Source organism: Rana temporaria, chromosome 7 (genome assembly GCF_905171775.1).
Source record: "Rana temporaria chromosome 7, aRanTem1.1, whole genome shotgun sequence".
Classification (NCBI taxonomy): domain Eukaryota; kingdom Metazoa; phylum Chordata; class Amphibia; order Anura; family Ranidae; genus Rana; species Rana temporaria.
The window spans coordinates 168,379,620-168,398,989 of NC_053495.1; the positions used below are offsets into that span (position 1 = coordinate 168,379,620).

At 47.4% G+C, this 19,370-nt stretch overlaps 1 protein-coding gene across 1 annotated transcript in view; it reads left to right on the top strand.

Moving 5' to 3' along the window:
• The first annotated feature begins 598 nt into the window (after nt 1-598).
• ZBTB37 (zinc finger and BTB domain containing 37) overlaps nt 599-19,370 on the top strand; it is a 32,783-nt gene continuing 14,011 nt past the window's right edge. Inside the window, exon 1 of the mRNA XM_040360382.1 lies at nt 599-688. The gene's annotated coding sequence lies outside the window, so the exon portion shown is untranslated. The remainder of the gene's footprint in view (nt 689-19,370) is intronic.

A 19,370-nucleotide genomic window follows, 5' to 3' on the forward strand; every position in this document is an offset into this window, starting at 1 on the left:
TGATAAAACTAGCCGCCCCAGTGTAAAAGCAGCCTTAGAACTAGGGCTGCCAACTCATCCCTTTAAAACAGAACACATATTAATTACACAGGTTCTGTGGCTGATTAAGGAGGTAATTAAACTCACTTGGTGCCTTATTTGCATTAAATTAGCCTCAGAACCTGTGTAATTAATATGTGTTCTGTTTTAAAGGGATGAGTTGGCAACCCTACTTAGAACTTCAAGCTTTGTGTGAATAGGGCATTAAGGATAATGACGCTCATGGGGCGTCTGCAGATGGCAGCGCGTTTCTGTGCGATTTTCCACACGTCCCACACAGCCCCTGGAGTGAGCGCGCTCTGTCTGAGGGTCCCCCATTACCATGGTAACACAGCACATTCCAGTCAGGGAGTAATGGAATCTATTATAGAACAGCTCACTGTACCTGAAGGGCCAGTTCAAACTTCAGGGACCCCCAGAAAATATTTTATAATGAAATCAGACCCCTCTCCACACACCAATCACCTCCCCCTGCCTTCCCCACCCAAGATGGCTGCCGGCTCCGCCCACCCCACCCGACGCGTGCCAGGGAGAGGGGCAGATCACTTCCGGGTGACAGAGGCAGGAGAGTGAAGGTATTTTGACATAGCACTTCCGGAGCGCTGTGTTCCGGCGGTGGCCCCGTCCCGGCCCGTCCGTGCCCCCGGAGGTAGGTGCCATTCTCTGTGGGGGAGGAGGGAATAATAGGTGGTGGGTGGGGCGCGGCTTGGCGGCGCACAGCCTTGTTCTCCCGGTAGTGGGTGGGGCCAACCAGCTATCTGCCCGCCCACTGCCACCTTCACTGGCCCGAAAACATTCCCCCCCTCCCCTCCCCCTTCTCCGGGGTCACCTGAGATCAGAGAGTGCGGAGCCCCGGGGGACATGGAGGGCGCTGTGTCCGGGGAGGGGGAGGTGTACAGGAGACATGTAGTGCAGAGCTCACCCCTTACATGTCATGGCTGCACACTGGTGATCCTGCCAGCCACACGCTTCCTGTCCTGGGGTGACAACCCTCACTGTACACAGTGCATTGAGAGGCAGCGTTGTCACTGCAGGCAGCCGTGCTGATTTGGAGTACTAACCCCTCCCTCCCCTTCTCATCTATAGTACATTAGGGGAGGAGATTGTAATCTGATGGTGACACTGGAAGGGACATTCACCCCATGTCTCAATCAATCGTCTATTTCACACCATAACAGCGCTGTATACAAATGGGGACAGGATGTATGGTGAGCCTTCATTCACATCGGAGCGACTTGGCGTGCGATTTTACAGGTCAAACCGCACGACAAGGCACACCCTATTACCAACGACGGCTCCAATCAAATCAGTGCGACGCATGGCTTTGAAAAAGTAGTCCCTGCGCTAATTTTGGCGATTTCGGGTGCGACTTGCATGAAGCCCCACACGTTTTTAAAAATCGCACTGACATGTGGCTTAGAAATCGCGTGATTTCAGATGAAGGCGAATGATTTCTATGTGAACGAGGAGGTTACACAGCTCAGCTCATCAATCACACATCACAGTGCCTAGACCTGCATGCAATGTCATTTTGTGAGGTTTCAATAAAGTTAAAAGAAAAATAAAGCAAACAGTGGCATGTGTTAGGCCCCTTTCACACGTGGTGGGGGAGGGGGATCCATACAACAGATCCGCTTGCTCAGCAGTGGGGTCTTACCGCTGATCCCCACTGAGCAAGCTAATGACAGGTCCGTGACACGGACACAACCCTCTCTTTTGTCTATGGGGCGTTCGGATTCGAAACAGACCACCTGTCCATTTCGCCACTCCATAGAGAACAACGGGTGGTCTGATCGAGTCCGTCTGAAAGCCGGACTTCAGCCCCGTAAGATTTTACCCCCCTTAATGACCAGAGCATTTTTGTGCGATGATTTGACTGCGTTGATTTAACTGACAATTGCGCGGCCGTGCGACGTTGCACCCAAACAAAATCGACATCCTTTTTTTCCCACAAATAGAGCTTTCTTTTGATGGTATTTGATAATTTCTGTGTTTTTTATTTTTTGTGCTATAAACAAAAAAAAACACAGACAATTAAAAAAAAAATATTAATATAATAAATAAACCAAAAAAAAAAAAAAATGTCTTCCTCAGTTTAGGCCAATATGTATTCTTCTACTTATTTTTGGTAATAAGCGTACATTGTTTGGTTTTGCGTAAAAGTTATAGGGCCGGATTCAGAGAGACTTACGATGGCGTATCAGTAGATACGCCGTTGTAAGTCCGAATGCGCGCCGTCGTATATATTTAAGCGTATTCTGGAAACCAGATACGCTTAAATTTGGCCAAGATACGACCGACGTAAGTCTCCTACGCCGTCGTATCTTATGTGCATATTTACGCTGGCTGCTAGGAGCGTGTACGTGGATTTATGCGTTGAATATGTAAATGAGCAAGATACGCCGATTCACAAACGTACGTACGCCCGTCGCAGCAAGATACGCCGTTTACGTAAGACATACGCCGGCGTAAAGATAAACCGCCAAAAAGATGGCGCAGCCGACGGAACAGCCGTCGTATTTTACGTTGTTTGCGTAAGCGTACGTGAATAGGGCTGGGCGTAGGTTACGTTCACGTCGAAAGCATTGAGCTGACATCGTTACGTAGGGAGTATTTGCGACGTGATTCTGAGCATGCGCGCGCATGCGCCGTACGAACGGCCCTCATTTACATGGGGTCACGGTTAATTTAAATGTAGCCCGCCCACTACATGCCTACTTTGAATTAGGCGGGGTTACGCCGGCCCATTTGCGCTACGCCGACGTAACTTACGGAGCAAGTGCTTTGTGAATACTGTACTTGCCTCACTATGTTACGTCGGCGTAGTGCAAATGGGATGCGCTACGCCGGCCAAAAGATACGCCATTGTATCTGAATCTGGCCCATAGTGTCTACAAAATGGGGAATATAATTATGGCATTTTTTATTAGTAATGGCGGCGATCTGCGATTTTTATCGGGATTGCGGCGGACAGATCGGACACGTTTGACACTATTTTGGGACCATTGACATATATACAGCGATCAGAGCTAAAAAATAGCCACTGATTACTGTATAAATGTCTCTGGCAGGGAAGGTGTTAAACACTAGGGGGCGATCACGGGGTTAAGTGTGTTCCCTCAGTGTGTTCTAACTGTAGGGGGGATGGGCTCACTAGGACATGACAGAGATCATTGCTTCCGAAGACAGTACAGTACATACAGGACAGTAGATCCCTGTCCAGACACTAGGCAGAACAGGGAAATGCCTTGTTTACATAGGCATCTCCCCGTTTTGCCGCTCCTTGCCACGATCGCGGGCCACCGGCGAACATCGAGTCCGCAGGCACCCCCCTGCCAGCCTGCGATGACGGTGGGAGGCACAGGTATGCCCATTTGCTCACCCATCCCATTCTGCTAACGTACATCTTTGTGCAGAGGTCAGCAAGTGGTTAAAGTGAAATTCCAGCTTGTATTAAAAAAAAAGAAGTAAAGTCAGCAGGTACAAATACTGTAGCTGCTGACTTTTAATATAAGGACCCTTACCTGTCCAGGGAGCCTGCGATGTCGGCACCCCATGCTGATCCGTCCACCAGTTTCGGGTGAAGGTGCCGGCCTCCTTATTAAGGGAAACAAGAAGGGAAGCCTTGCAGCATTCATGAGTCTTGCTGCACTTTCTGAATAGTCCTGCCGTCTTCTGGGACCTGTAAGTCTCCCAGAAGGCATCAGGGGGGAGGGGCTGGGAATTTTGTAGATTGCCGCATTGTTGTGCAGCGATCTTACCCAGAAGTGGGTACCCGGTTTTGACAGATATCCGCCCCCCCCCCCCCCCCCGAAAAGTGCCAAATGTGGCAGTGGAGAGTGCAGACAAGCGGAGCTTTCACTTTTGGGTGGAGCTCCACTTTAGGCCTCATTGCTGCCCCACAGATCACATGGGTGGGTGAGAATGACGCGGCCCTCAGCTCATTGGTGTTCAGCTTGAGATGAGTCCAGAAGACGTGGCTGAGCTCATCTCTGGTTATAACAACACATCTCACCACCCTTCACAGCAAACACCGACCGGCATGTGTTGTAGTGTAGGGTAACGGCAGTCTGGCAGCCAAGGGGGGGTATAATAAAAAAAAAGCTGAGACAGAGTATCTGCATCCCCCCCCCCAAATTCAAGCATTGCAGCCTAACAGCGCTGTACATGGGTTGCAGCATTTTTATCTCAGGCTGCAGAGTCTGACAGGTGACACCGCCTGTCTACCTCACCCATTGAGATCAGTGGGGCCGCACCAGCTGGCAGTTGCAGCACGGTCCCGCAATCTATAATTGCTCTTTTTACATTTAAAAAAAGGAAACGGCAGTAGCACCTCCTCAACACCATTAGCCAATGCTATACCACCCTCTGAAAAGAGATCCACCTTAGATGGCTTTTAGAGGGCGATAATCCTCAGAAAGGTCTGAAAGAACTCTAGGGACTCGTTCAGAAGTGCAGCAGACACTGCCACTCCTGTGAAAAGTGATCCACGCTCCGAATGCTTTTCAGAGGTGTTTAACAGAAGGTAAGGAGACAGCATGTCACCTCCTGATTTAAACTTGTAATTGCTGTACTACCAAACCGCAATCACGTGCATTGTGGTTCTGGTGTGGCCCCATAGAGCTGCATCAGTGTGTGGCAGCACCACCCATTAAAAGTGACACGCTGTTTAGGTTTTATTGCAGCTACAGCCATAAGCAGCTGTATTTTTAGTGCTCATGCGAGGGGGGCGATAAAGCCACAGCTTAACCACTTGCTTTTACTGTCCCCCAACCTTTCCACTTGCAACAGTCCTTGCCACTCTCTGGAAGGAGGTGTGCAGTGTATTGCTTTTCAGAGGGAGGTTGACAGGTGGCTGGGAGGCAAACTGTTGCTTCTCCACTGCCTGTTTTAACCACTTCCTGACGGCCGTACGAATATGTGCGGCCGCGAGGTGGTTCTAAATCTCTGACAGGACGCATATATGCGTCCTCCGCTTTTCCAGGCCACTAGAGGGCGCGCGAGCGCCGCCGGCGACACGCACGTGCCCGCCGCATTCCTGAGATACTGATGGGGGACAAGGACATGGATCTCTGTGTGTAAACACAGAGATCCATGTCCTGTCAGGGAGAGAGGAGACCGATCTGTGTCCCTTGTACATAGGGACACAGCATCGGTCACCTCCCCCAGTCACCCCCCTCCCCCCACAGTTAGAACACACCCAGGGAATACATTTAACCCCTTCCATGCCCCCTCTAGTGTTAACCCCTTCACTGCCAGTCACATTTATACAGTAATCGGTGCATTTTTATAGCACTGATTGCAGTATAAATGTGAATGGCGCCAAAAATGTGTCAAAAGTGTCCGATGTGTCCGCCATAACGTCGCAGTCCCAATAAAAATCGCAGATCGCCACCATTACTAGTAAAAAAAATTAATAATAAAAATTAATAATAATTCTGTCCCCAATTTTGTAAGTGCTATAACTTTTTCGCTTATTGCGATTTTTTTTTTTTTACCAAAAATTTGTAGAAGAATACGTATCGGCCTAAACTGAGAAAAAAAATGTTTTTTTTTAAAAAAAAAATGGGCTATTTATTATAGTAACAAGTAAAAAATATTGACTTTTTTTCCAAATTGTCGCTCTTTTTTTGTTGATATGGCAAAAAATAAAAACCGCAGAGATGATCAAATACCACCGAAAGAAAGCTCTATTTGTGGGGAAAAAAGGACGCCAATTTTGTTTAGGAGCCACGTCGCACGACCGCGCAATTGTCAGTTAAAGCGACGCAGTGCCGGAAGCTGAAATTTCACCTGGTCAGGAAGGGGTATACGTGCCCAGTAAGGAAGTGGTTAATGCTTGAAAGTCTGCACAGCTGCGCCGCATGCGCTTGCATTACATGCACCACGGCCCCCATTTCACTTGTAGGGGTCGTGTTAGGTGGTTTAATTTTAGCGTGTGTACAGCTCAGAGCAGCTGCATGTTCTTCTTAAGGTGAACAGCCAGGGGGCGGTAAAACCTTGTTTCAACCACCTGTTGTTATACAACGCCCTGATGGGTTTTACTTCCTCTTTATTTCCCTGCAAAGGCAAAGCATAATTGGCTGCATTGCATAGTAGCCCATTATGTTTCACTTACCTGAAACCTGCGATGTCACCGCTGTCCCCACTGGCTGGAAGCGTCCACCTTCACCCCTCTTCCTTCTGGGGCCGTGAACTCCGGCTCTGTGACCGGCCAGAGTCGCGTTGCCATGCACGTGGGAGCAGCCAGTCAGGGAATGACCCCTTTAGAAACATCACGATCTGCCCTTTCTAAAGTGTGCATGCGCCGTAGACACTGTGAAGGTTTAGGAGACATTTCCAGCACCTACAGGTAACCCTTAAAATAGCCTTACCTGTAGGTAAAAGGGGGTTGTACAAGGTGTACAACCACTTTATGCTCACATTCACATCGGGCCATTTTGACATGCGATTCTCCAAAAAGTTCCTGCACTTTTGGCAACTTTGGGGGCGATTTCAATAGACTTCTGTGCATGAACCCACACAGATGTCTTTGAAATCGCTCCCAAAGTCGGACTGACATGCGGGTTTGAAATGGTGCGAGTTACAAACCCACATCAGTGTGATTCTAGACTAAAGGAGCGTTGTCAACCTGAGAAAGAAAAACATGTTACTGTTACTGGTGGGTAAATTGAGAGGCCAGAGAGCCCCCACACTTGCCTGTGTATTGGGAGGAGGTGTAGTATTTGAAAAAGGAGGAGCGCTGGTATGTTTTATTCAGGGGATATGGAAAGGAATGGAGGGATTTTTTGGAAATCTTGAAGGTAAACTTACACTTTAAAGTGATTGTAAAAGCTCATTTTAATAAAAAATAAAAAAATAACAATCATGTTATACTTACATCCTCTGTGCAGTTGGATTTGCACAGAGCAGCCCTGATCCTAATCTCCTCGGGTCCCTCTTCGCTGCTCCTAGCCCATCCCTCTTTTGAGCGCCCCTCAGCCAGCAGTTTGCTATAGGGGGCACCCAAGCCGAGTCAGAGCTCTGTGTATCCATTCAGACATGGAGCCCGCCCCCTCTCTCCCCTGATTGGCTGACTGACTTTGATTGACAGCCATGGGAGCCAATCTGTCTCAGCCAATCAGGAGGAGTGTCCTGGATGGCTGAGGGGATCTTGGAGCTCTTATAATTGCTTTTCCAGGGGCCTGCGTGTCCTACCTTTTCTCCATTCTAGCACTGCAGTGTCTGCCAGTTGACCCTTCGGAGCTTGTTGGATACCTGCATCCCACTATGGTTCCGTCCTCCGACCCCTACTTCACTCTAAAAATATTACTGTCCCATCTGAAGTAATCCAAACCACATTCTCGGTGTCAATAACAAGGTCCCAGACCCCCACCTGGTCTGGACATACATAAGTCGGGCAGAGTGAACTCACATGTCCGCATGATCTCCATTCTTGGCTGCAAGGAATAGTTGTCATCAGTAGGTCATTGACTCTTTATCAGGCTGACAGCACTTCAGCTGGGTGGTTTCTAACATTCCGCGGCTTGTTCTGCTGCTGGGGAGAGGGGCTATTCAGCTCCCTGAAACTGTAGAGGCACTGTAGGTTCTGGGCAGAGGTTGGCAGAACTCTGCCGTGTTGCCAGCACTTCTTTTAGTGAAGACTGCAGGCCCATCCACTGACACCAGCTCAAGCTGCAGTTTTGAGGTGCCATTTGCATCCTCCCCTGTAGCTCCTGCGGAGTGGATTGTTGTGTGCAGAGACCAGTAACGTTCTGCCCTGTTAGCGCTTCAGTGCTTGCATCATCCGCTCAGGTTAACTGTTTAGGAGGGAAGACCATTTTCTCCACTCAGGAAGGCTAAAGTTGTTGTTGGTGCTGGGCAGAGCTCAGTGATGTTCTGCCCTGATGCCAGCTCTTCTGCTGGGTTGGTGTCATCATTTCAGGGCTCGGTCTGCTTATGGGACGCCCTTTCTCTGGTACTCTCTCCCTGGTGCACAGATCCTTGTTGGGGAAGGGGAATGACTGCTTCCCATCCATGCATCTCTGAAATCCACTGGGGAAGAAGAACCACCCTCTTCTCACCTCCTCCTCATTCTCTGGAATTGCTGAAAGTCCCGGGCATGGGCTGGTGGCCCTTGGGCCCAGTGCCAACGCTTTGGCAGGTGACTTATCATCCATAACATTCTTTGATGAAAAGTCAAGTAAATCCACGCATTCTGTGATCCATGTCTGGGTAATGAGGACAGCTCCCTCTTCTCCCGAGCCCTTGAACTGCCGTTGAACAGAAGCATTTCTCCATCCAAGCTCAACAGGTTTGTCAAGGTCTATCATCACTTGCTGCATCCGCCATAAGACCTCCACTTGCATAGCTGTGGGCAGAGATGGGCAAAGCACGCTGTTACTCTTCCCCATTGCTGACACTTCAGCTGAGATTTCAGGACTGTCGGCTGGTACTTCTGGATAGTCCTAGCCAAAGGGAGCCCAGTCTTGGTGCTGAGCAAAGTCTAGCAGCCGTCTGTAGGCGACCTTCAGCTTCCATTCCTGAACGTCCAGAAACTCTATATCTTTCAGTGTCCAGTGCACTTCTGAGACATTCAGTATTTCTTCTCTGAAATCCATGATTTCGTCCAACCGCCACTCCAGATCGCTCCCAAAGTTAGGGTCCCCTGACGGCTTCATGTACAACAGTTCCAGGCCACAGTAGCCAAAGCCTTTCATTGGGCTGTCATTCGCTATCCAAGGGCATGCTTGTGATGCATGCCACCGGAGAACTCTATAGCTCTTGTCCAACTGTACCTCTGCCCAGACCAGCCTGCTTAACTCAGCTGCTGTGCGGTTTTTCTCCCAAAAACAGCACTCACAATCCAAACTGCGACCAGTACTTTTCCTCGATGGAGGAGAGAATTTTTCCCTGTTGGCATTGCTCACGGGCTAGCGTTTCCTTCCAGAGTTCGCAGTGCATAGAATCGTACCATCCCAGCAGGACCTGCTCTGATACTGGTCCTCTAGGCTGTATCTGCATCTCTCACAACCTCCTTCCGAATTCCTCTTTCATGGCGGCTGGTATCTGTATCTCTCCTCTTCTGCTATCTGGACCTTGGATCCCAGTGGAGGTTTGGATGTCCCAGACTGCAGAAAGCATCCCATCGCTTGCCACCAATGTAACTGAACCGATTCCCACACTCTGCTTCCGTCAGATACCGCTTTCTCCAGTCTAGACTTTCAGATATCAGATATTACAGCCACATGTTATAACCAAGAACCAGGCGAGACTAGCTCAGTTACAAACTGGAACATGGAATGTTTTATTGAACAAGGAGACAGGCTTTTTATACACTTGAAAAGTATGTCAGTCCCCCACATACACAAAAACCCAAATATTTACCCAAAACATTACACAGTGGGTTAGATAACGAGGTAGGGCTGACTCATGGCTACTCCCCTCTCCTCTAGCAAACTTCTAGCCGACGATGATGTAATTAACATGATAATTATTGCATCACTTAAACCAGCCCAGGTGAACAGACTGCCCGGCAACAAGGGTAAAGCAAAGTACATTATACATTATCCTCAGTATGAATACAGTACATCTTATTAAACAGACAATAGCAGGAGACCCCAGTAGCAGACTGTCTGAGTCCAAAGGCCAATGTGACATTGATTCAGAATCAAACAAACCAGGAATAGTCTTTATATATTTCTTGGGAGATATTGTGGATAAATATTACTGTCCCATCTGAAGTAATCCAAACCACATTCTCAGTGTCCATTAAGTGGTGGTCCATCATTAGAGAATGATCTGCTCTCTCCCTGGGCCATAGTCAGTGGGTAATAGGCTTGCTTCTAGTCCTCTCCAGAATCCCCTATCGTGGTTAGGTCTGTCACATTTACATAGTAAATTATAGAAATTCAGGTACTTTCCTGGGAGTTTACTTTAGCCGCCGTGATATCTGGAAAGACAGAACTTTCAAGAGAGGTAGAAAAACCTTTTCAGCGAGGTAACATCTAAGATTGTGAGTCATACAGTCCTATTAGGGGGAAACATTTAAACAACGCTTTGCATGCATGTAAGTATAGATAATGGGGGTTTCCTGTTTTTAAAATCTAGCCACTGACTCAGATGCCTCTTTACAGCCTTGTAAGAAACAGCAAGGGGAAAGACACTGATCGTATTGTTTACTTCCATTTTGCTTTCTTGCCCTCCGAAAGATTTTACCCCCTCCTTATGATCAGGCCATGTTTTGCTATGTGGCACTGTACTGCTTTAACTGATGGTCATGCAACGCTGTACCCAAATTAAATTTGTATTTTTTTTTACACAAATAGAGCTTTCTTTTGGTGATATTTGATCACCTTTTTATTATATAAAAGATAAAAGACTGACAATTTTGAAAGTTTTTTTATATTTTTAACTTTTTTTGCTATAAAGCATTTCCCATAAAAAAACAAAAAAAACCAAACAAAATCAAATCTCTTAATAAATTTTAGCCCAAATGTCTTTGGTAAAAAAAAATCCCAATTAAAGGCCCTTTTCAGACGGAGCGGAATCCATCAAGAAGATCTGCTTGCTCAGCAGGTGGTCGCTCCGCTGATGCCCGCTGAGCAGGCGGGTAACAGGTCTGTGTCCGCTGCACTATGCAGAGTGGACTTGGACACAGCCCGCTGTTCTCTATGGGGCGGTCAGATAGAAGCAGACTGCCTGTCCTTTTCCATCTGATCGACTTAATGGACGGTTTTTAGCAGACCGTATCGGATGCCAGCGGGTGTCAGTGGACACATGCCCACTGACATCCGCCTAGAGAACAATAAATGGTCCGATCGGGTCCACCTGAAAATCGGACAGGCAGACCCGATCAGTTGCTGGTGTGAAAGGGGCCTAAGTGTATATCGGTTGGTTTGTGTGAAAGTTATAGCGTCTACAAACTATGGTGTGTGTATGTGTATATACTGCAATTTTTATATAGTGATGGTGGAAATCAGTGACTTATACCAGTCTACGATACTGCAGCAGTCTGACACTTTGTGGGAATTAACTGCCACTGACCTTACCAGTGCCATTATTACAGTGATCAGTGTTAATAATATTATAATAATTTATTTTTTTCTATTGAAAAGCCTATGGTGTGCAAAACACACCCAAAAAACTCCACCCGGTGCATAAAAAATGTGCACACACATAAAGAGGTGCGACAAAAAAGTGCAGACGAGTGCAACGTTTGGTCCTCCTGTGAGAAAGGACCCAAACCCTGACCCTCCCCCGGGGCGTTAGGCTCCAGACGGGGACTGAGGTACTGTGGTCCGAGCAGCCGAAGACGACGCGGACCCAACTTCCTTGGAGGGTCTGCCGAAACAGAACCCTCCCAGTTCTAGGTGGGGCCCCCCGAAGGGAGACCCCATGAGAGCAGGCGAACTAAGCCAAAAGGCCATGTCCACCCACTCCTAAGACGTTCAGGGCTGGCCCGAGGACCGGCATCCTACTAATCACATAGTGAACAAAAAACGTGCACAAACAAAAAAAAGACAAAAACGTGATACACACGGGGGAAAATAAAAAAGAAAGTGGGGGAGAAAGAGAGATGAGGGTGAGTGAAAAGGTGACCATTGTGCAATACAATGGCCGGCCCTCCAGCCAGGAATCAAAAATTCCTCTGGTCCTGACCAAAAGGCCTGGTCCTAGAGGCAGGTGTAAAAAAGGTGGTATGGTGACGTGACCAAGGTGCCCAAAAGCAAAAGTGCCGGTTAAAACACTAGTGCAATTTACAACACCCCTGGACTGCCACTCCAGGGTCACATCACCATAGGCTTTTCAACGGTCCCTGACAAACAGCCCGGACAGTCATAGCCCCCTTCCCTACTAGGGAGGAACAAGAGCTCCGGAAGCTCAGGTAGAGAGCCGACCCAAAACAGCTCACCCCGTTGCCTTTTTCACTCCCTACCTAATTATACTCGGGAGGTACTAGCCTACAATTGACCCCCCCCCCCCCCCCTTACAGTAGGGTGGAGCCGACTGTCCCGATCAGAAGGCTTTCACCTCCACGCCAGCAGGTTCTGCATCTGCCACCGCCATCCCTTTCCACCCCGCCGTGTACTCAGGACGGTTAGCAGAGTGCCCCTACTGGCAACTGATAAGAACAGATACTACACTTTATCCTATCCAAAAGGCTGAGAAGCGAAGGGGTTAATATCCAGGGTGATCAAAGGGTTAAATATGTGCCTAATGTGTTTTTGTGTGTACGGTGTGCTGCTTTTATTGTGGATCTAGTTGTTTTCATTCTCTGCTTAGCAACTAGATCCCCTGTCACTGAACACTAAAGTGTTGCTTACACTGACAGAGATGTGTTGTGTGAGCCAATTGCAGGGTGCTGGCGGGTCAAACACTGGCACCGGTGATCAGCATGTGTTGTGACGAATCACAGTCGGGTGGACGCGCCCCCTACCTGGAAATGCAGAGTCGTGTGTGTGTGTGTGTATATATATATATGTGATTCTGCGCAGATCGGCTGCCCTGTAGCAGTAAAGCTACAATGGGTCGGTCGCTAAGTGGTTAAAGGATAGGTTTGCCTTTGGAAACATCTTACATGTTCCCAATTCTGCAACTGCAGCCCCAAACTTGCAAGGAACCTCCACTATTCTACACTGTTTTCGTACATAGGGCGTGGAAACAAGTCTAAGCGGCTCTACTATGCACGAAAACATAGGAATTGGGTGCAGAAAAATGGCAGCAGGTGTTCTGGACAGATGAGTAAAAATTTGAAATATTTGGCTGTAGCAGGAGGCAGTTTGTTTGCACAGGGCAGGAGAGCCGTACAATAATGAGGGTCTGCAGGCTACGGTGGCGCACAGAACAACCTACATGCTGAGTTCTCTTGTAGCAGTTTATCTTGTAGTTGACTGCTACAAGATTTTATGCTGTACAAAGGTAAAGCCCGTTACTTTTAGCGTCGTTTTAGCGGTGCTTTTCGGCCGCTAGTGGGGAGCTTTTAACCCCCGCTAGTGGGCGAAAAAGGGTTAAAAGCACCCGCAAAGTGCCGCTTTGCCGGCGCTGCCCATTGATTTTAAAGATGCTGCTTGTAGGACTTTTTTAGACCCCTTTCACACTGGGGCGTTTTAGCGTTAAAAAAAGAGCCTGAAAGAAGCTGCATCTGCAATCCCAATGTAAAAGCCAGAGTGCTTTCACACTGAGGCGCTGCGCTGGCAGGGCGTCAAAAAAAATCCTACAAGCAGCTTCTTTGCAGCGCTTTAGGAGCGTTGAATACACCGCTCCTAAAGCACCCCTTCCTGTTGAGGCTCTTTTTTTAATGCCAAAGCGCCTGAAAAAGACTCCAGTGTGAAAGGGGTCTTAGCGGCGCTTTACCAGCATTTTTCAGGTGCTGGCAGTGTGAAAGGGCTCTGAAAGCACTCGGGCTTTCACATTGGGATTGCAGATAAGGCTTCTTTCAGGCACTTTACAGGTGTTTTTTTTAACACCAAAACGCCCGAAAAACGCCCAAGTGTGAAAGGGGTCTTAGTATCCCGCCAGCGCACTGGAGTGACTGAAAAGGCGCTTTGCAGGCATTATTTATAGCGCCTGTAAAGCACCGCAGTGTGAAAGTAGCTTGAAGCCCTGTACACACGATCGGATACCTGATGGAATCTAATCCGATGGATTTTTTGGGCGGATATCCGATGAAGCTGACTTTCATCAGTCTTGCTTACACACCATCAGTCAAAAATCCGACGGTGCCAAAAGCGGTGACGTAAAACACTACGACGTGCTGAGAAAAATGAAGTTCAATGCTTCCAGCATGCGTCGACTTGATTCTGAGCATGCATGGATTTTTCTTCGATGGAGTTCCACACAGACAATCAGATTTTTCTATTGTTTTTTTATCCATAGAAAAAATTTAAAACATGTTCGATTTTTTTACAGGATCGGTTTGTCCGATGAAAACAGTCCATCAGTCTGTTTTCATCGGACAAACCGATCGAGTGTACACGGCTTAAGGGCCAGATCCACAAAGAAGTTACGCTGGCGTATCTATTGATACGCCGCGTAACTTCTAGGTTGCTCCAGCGTATCTTTGTTTTGTATCCACAAAACAAGATACGCCTGAAGCTGGGCTAGATCCGACTGGCGTACTTCTTAGTACGCTGGCCGCTAGGTGGAGTATGCAAATTAGCTAGATACGACGATCCACGAACGTACGTCTGGCCGGCGCATTTTTTTACGTAATTTCCGTAAGGCTTTTTTCGGCGTATAGTTACCCCTGCTATATGAGGCGTATCCTATGTTAAGTATGGACGTCGTTCCTGCGTCGAATTTTGAAAATTTTACGTTGTTTGCGTAAGTCGTTCGCGAATAGGGCTTTGCGTAGAATGACGTTCACGTCGTAAGCATTGGCTTGTTGCGGGTTAATTTGCGCACTGGGATACCCCCACAGACGGCGCATGCGCCGTTCAGAAAAAACTTAATTTACGTCGGGTTAAGACGTATTGCCATAAAACACGCCCCCATCTCATCCATTTGAATTGCGCGCCCTTACACCAACACAGTTACACTACACCGCCGTAACTTACGGCGCAAATTCTTTGAGAATACAGGAAATATGCTGTAAGTTACGGCGGCGTAGTGTATCTGAGATACACTATGCCGGCCGTAAAGAAGCGCCGCGCTTCGTGGATCTGGCCCTAAGTGTTTATAACAACTTTAATATATGTTTAAACACCCTTAAAAAATAAGTATGGGCTTATGAAAAAATAAACCTACATACTTCCATGCTGCAGCATCGGTGTGATGCTGCAGCTGTGCGATGTTGGCTCTAAGACCAAGAACTGAGCAATCGCATGGCCGCTGATCACTCAATTCTTTGTCTGCTCTCCACTTTGCTTCTCCAGCACTCTCTGGAGCGCCGGGCTGGGGAGAGGACGGATGCAATTGGCTCTGGCTCTCAGCTAGGCTAAGCCAGCTGTCAATCAGGCAACCAGGTGGTCCCGCGGATATTGTGATCCTTCCATAGCCTGGAGCAGCTTTGCCCTGTCAGCTGATAGCCGGGCATTAGCCTGCCATCAGCTGACTCTGGGTCACAGGAGGGCAAAAAAATATCTTTGGCCATTCATTTATTTTAAGTCTGAATGGGCTGTAAAGTAGTAGTGTGCTATAGTAAGCTATTGTAAGCTGTTATGAGTGGCACAGAAATTGCCATTTTCTGCTTGTCCTCCTAGTATTATCAATGGCCCCTGTATGCATTCTATCTCACATTAGAGGGCCGTCCGCACGTTTGTACGACTTACTATACTGAATTCAGCTTGGTTTTATCTATACAATGTTTCTAGAAACAAACAACTGAACATTTCCATTCATTTGCACATTTGCTGTAAAGGAATAAAATCATATGACAGAAAACATTGTCCTATGCAAATACTGAACATCTTTCTGTAAATTGCTTTCAGCGACACAATATTAGAGGCGTGAAGCCCAGTTGCACTATGGGAAATCCTATTTATATGCATTACTGTCTTTGATAGCAATTTGCATGAGCAGACGTTTTGGCTGACTTGACATCTTTGCTGGTTCATTGCCTTTTTTCTGTGACTTTAATTTCTAACGGCTGATCCTATTTGGTTTAGTACATGCAATGATCTCCACTATGAATGGATCAGGAATTTGAGTTCCTCACAGTTAATGGATTGAAATTGTTTTACACAGAATAACCATAACATAAGCAGTTTTAAAATGATACTAAAGTCTTGTTTTTTTTGTTTTTTAGATTAATAACAAACATATCGGGGCAGATCCCCAGAGAGAGTACGCCGGCGTATCTACTGATACGCCGGCGTACTTTCAAATTTCCCGCGTCGTATCGTTGTTTTGAATCCTCAAAACAAGATACAACGGCATCTGGGTTAGATCTGACAGGCGTACGCCTTCGGATCTTAGATGCAATTCTTCGGAAGTCCGCTGGGTGGCGTTCCCTTCGTTTCCGCGTTGAGTATGCAAATTAGCTATTTTCGACGATCCACGAACGTACGAGCGGCCGGCGCATTCCTTTACGTTGTCTCTAGTCAGGTTTTTTCGGCGTATAGTTAAAGCTGCTATTTCGTGGCATACTCAATGTTAAGTATGGCCGTCGTTCCCGCGTATAATTTCAAATTTTTTTTTTGCGTAAGTCGTTCGTGAATCGGGATGGACGTAGTTTACGTCCAGGTCAAAACCAATGACGTCCTTGCAACGTCATTTCGCGCAATGCATGGCAGGAAATTTAGGGACGGCGCAGGCGCAGTTCGTTCGGCACGGGGACGCGCTTCATTTAAATGAAACACGCCCCCTACCCGCCCAATTTGAATTCCGCGCCGTTACGCCGCTTGAGATACACTACGCCACTGTAACTTACGGCGCCAAATCTTTATGGATTTGAGCCAAAGCCAGATAAGGTACGGCGGCGTAGCGTATCTCAGATACGATGCGCTGGGGCAGATCTTTGTGGATCTGCCCCATCATATTTACCTGCTCTGTGCAGTGGTTTTGCACAGGGCAGCCCAGATCCTCCTCTTTTCAGGTCCCTCTTCGGTGCTCCTGGCCCCTCCCTCCTGTTGAGTGCCCCCACAGTAAGCAGTTTGCTGTGGAGGCACCCGGGCCGCATTTCTCTCCTCGTTGGCTTGCTGACTTTGATTGACAGCAGGGGGAGCCCATGGCGCCACGCAATGGGAGGATACACCCAGAAAATCATACCTTGCGTTAAAATTCAAATTCTGGGCTAAATTCTTGCTATTGAAAGTCCCCCAGGGAGGAAAAAAAAATTAACAGCTCCAGCTTAAAATGGAACTAAAGGTACACATACTTACCTTTGCTACAATGGTTCAGTTCCCATGCGGAAATCTTCTCCCTGTTTTTTTTTGGTGCCGGTCTTCAGCTGTTTTGATTGGCTGGAGAGGGATGATGTCACTAACACTCATGTGCTGGTGTCAGTTATCTCGGCACACTGACAGTGTGATGGAATGAGAAGTACATTCCGCCAAGGATTGAGAATAGGAAAGGTGTACTTTATTGTAGAAGGGACATTACATGCCTGTTCACAATTTTTTACTTTTTAGACTTGGTTCTGTTTTAAAGTGGAACTAAACTGATTGATTTATCTGTTTCTCAACTACCTGATGACCGGCACGCTAAGCCCCCTTCATGTCCAGGCCATTTTTCAGCACTGTCATTCATTGAATGACAATTACTCAGTCATGCAACACTGTACCCAGATACATACAAAACATGCCATGACTGATAACTTTAACAGTTGTTTGTGCTCTCAACCGAACTATCAAAGCCATCATATGGCTGGTGTCAAAGCTGATCACATGTGCAGCACCATGGTAGTTTCCTTGGCTGTAAAGCATATGAGGGTTTAGTTCCGCTGTCCCCCCACAGTAACTTTTCCTTCACCATTAGATGTTCAAAGTCCTTTAACCACTTCCCACCCGTAGGACTTCATATGACGTCTTTAGGTTGAAGTGGTGCTATCTGGATAATGCCTGCAGCTACAGGCATCATTCAGATATCTTTGTTTTCAGCCGGTGATTCTTGTAATGTAAAAGCCAATATAGCGGCTATTTAGCTGCTCAATGGCTTTTACAGGCAGCGGGAGGGGACGTCCCCACCTCCCGCCACCCTCGGGTGCCTCTCAGGGCTTACCCATGCGATCGGGAAGCCAGATATCCAGCGGTGGCGGTTACCATAGAGCTCAGTCCCCGGCCATCTCTATGACACTAGGAGGCCGAAAGTGATGTCATGATGTTGCTTCTGGCTCTGGCAGACGTAAACACTGCCAGTTTTTTCCCTGGAAAGCAGAGATTGATGTGTGTGTGTGTGTGTGTGTGTGTGTGTGTGTGTGTATGTGTGTTTTTTTTTATCTCGTGCTTTCCAGGGTAGAAGAGATATCTGGGGTCTTATTGTCCCCATAAAGAAAACCTGTCATGCCTTATTCCTATTACAAGTGATGTTTACATTTCTTTTAATAGGAATAAAAGTGATTAAAAACAAATAACTAATATGCATCCTATGCATTAAGGTGAAAGAACATCTGACTATTAGCGCCTTTTTGCCCAGGGATCTTTCCCTGGGGTTATCGGCTTTTTATTGGATAGTTTGAAAGCAGCGCAACCATTGTCTCCCGCTGCTGTCAATCAAATACAATAACAAGGGCCGAGTCCTGCATTCGGCAGCTATGTACGCCGAATGCAGGACTCGGGAGTGCACCCGCAAGGCATCCCCCTTGGGAGAGCACTTCCCAGAGGGGGTTATCTGTTGCAGGGAGGAGCCGAGAGAGCCACCGGGGGACCCCAGAAAATGGCGTTCGGGGCTACACTGTGCAAAACGAGCTTCACAGTGGAGGTAAGTATGACATGTTTGTTATTTAAAAAAAAAACAACTAACCTATAGTGTCACTTTAAAAAGAAAGAAAATAAATAATAATAATAATAAAAAAATGTATGCTTGCATGCAAAAGTGAACGCATACATAGGTCTTGCCCGCATATGTAAACGGTGTTTGTACCACACATGTAAGGTAACACCATGAACATTATATTGTGTTTTTTTACATTAGAACTAAAGTGTATTTTTTCCAAATTGCAATGATCACCATTTTATTCACTAGGGTCTCTGCTAAAATAATTTTTATATGTAGGAGAGAAATGTCAGAATTGGTCTGGGCTGGATGTGGTTACGTTTATTGACAGCCAGTGTTACTCAACCCAAGAGACTGAGGGTGACGGAGGAAGACCATGCATGCAGGGCACTGCCCCACACCCTGAGCATGGCACCCTGCCATCCCAATGTACTCTGTGCTGAGAGCAGCACTGATGTTCTCACCTAAACATGGTATACCTACCGTATTTTCCGGCGTTTAAGACGACTTTCTAACCCCTTAAAATCGTCTTAAAAGTCGGGGGTCGTCTTATACGCCGGTAACCTTACCTTACCTTACCTTATGCCAGAATCGCGGTCGTACGATTTTTCAAAAGATACGCCTCCTACATCTTCTGTTCCGTGATAGGCGGAAACACTCAGCTTCCCAGGAGGCACTGTGTTCAGTGTCCGCCTATCACGGAGGCCCTCTCGTCCTGTGTTTAGTGTCCGCCTATCACGGAGGCCCTCTCGTCCTCGGACGAGAGGGCCTCCGTGATAGGCGAACACTGAACACAGTGCCTCCTGGGAAGCTGAGTGTTTCCGCCTATCACGGAACAGAAGACGTAGAAGGCGCGGCTTTTGAAAAATCGTACGGCCGCGATTCTGCATGTCTTGGGATAAGGTAAGGGCACAGTCTGGTATGTAATGGGACACAGTCTGGCATGTACTGGGGCACAGTCTGGAATGTACTGGGGC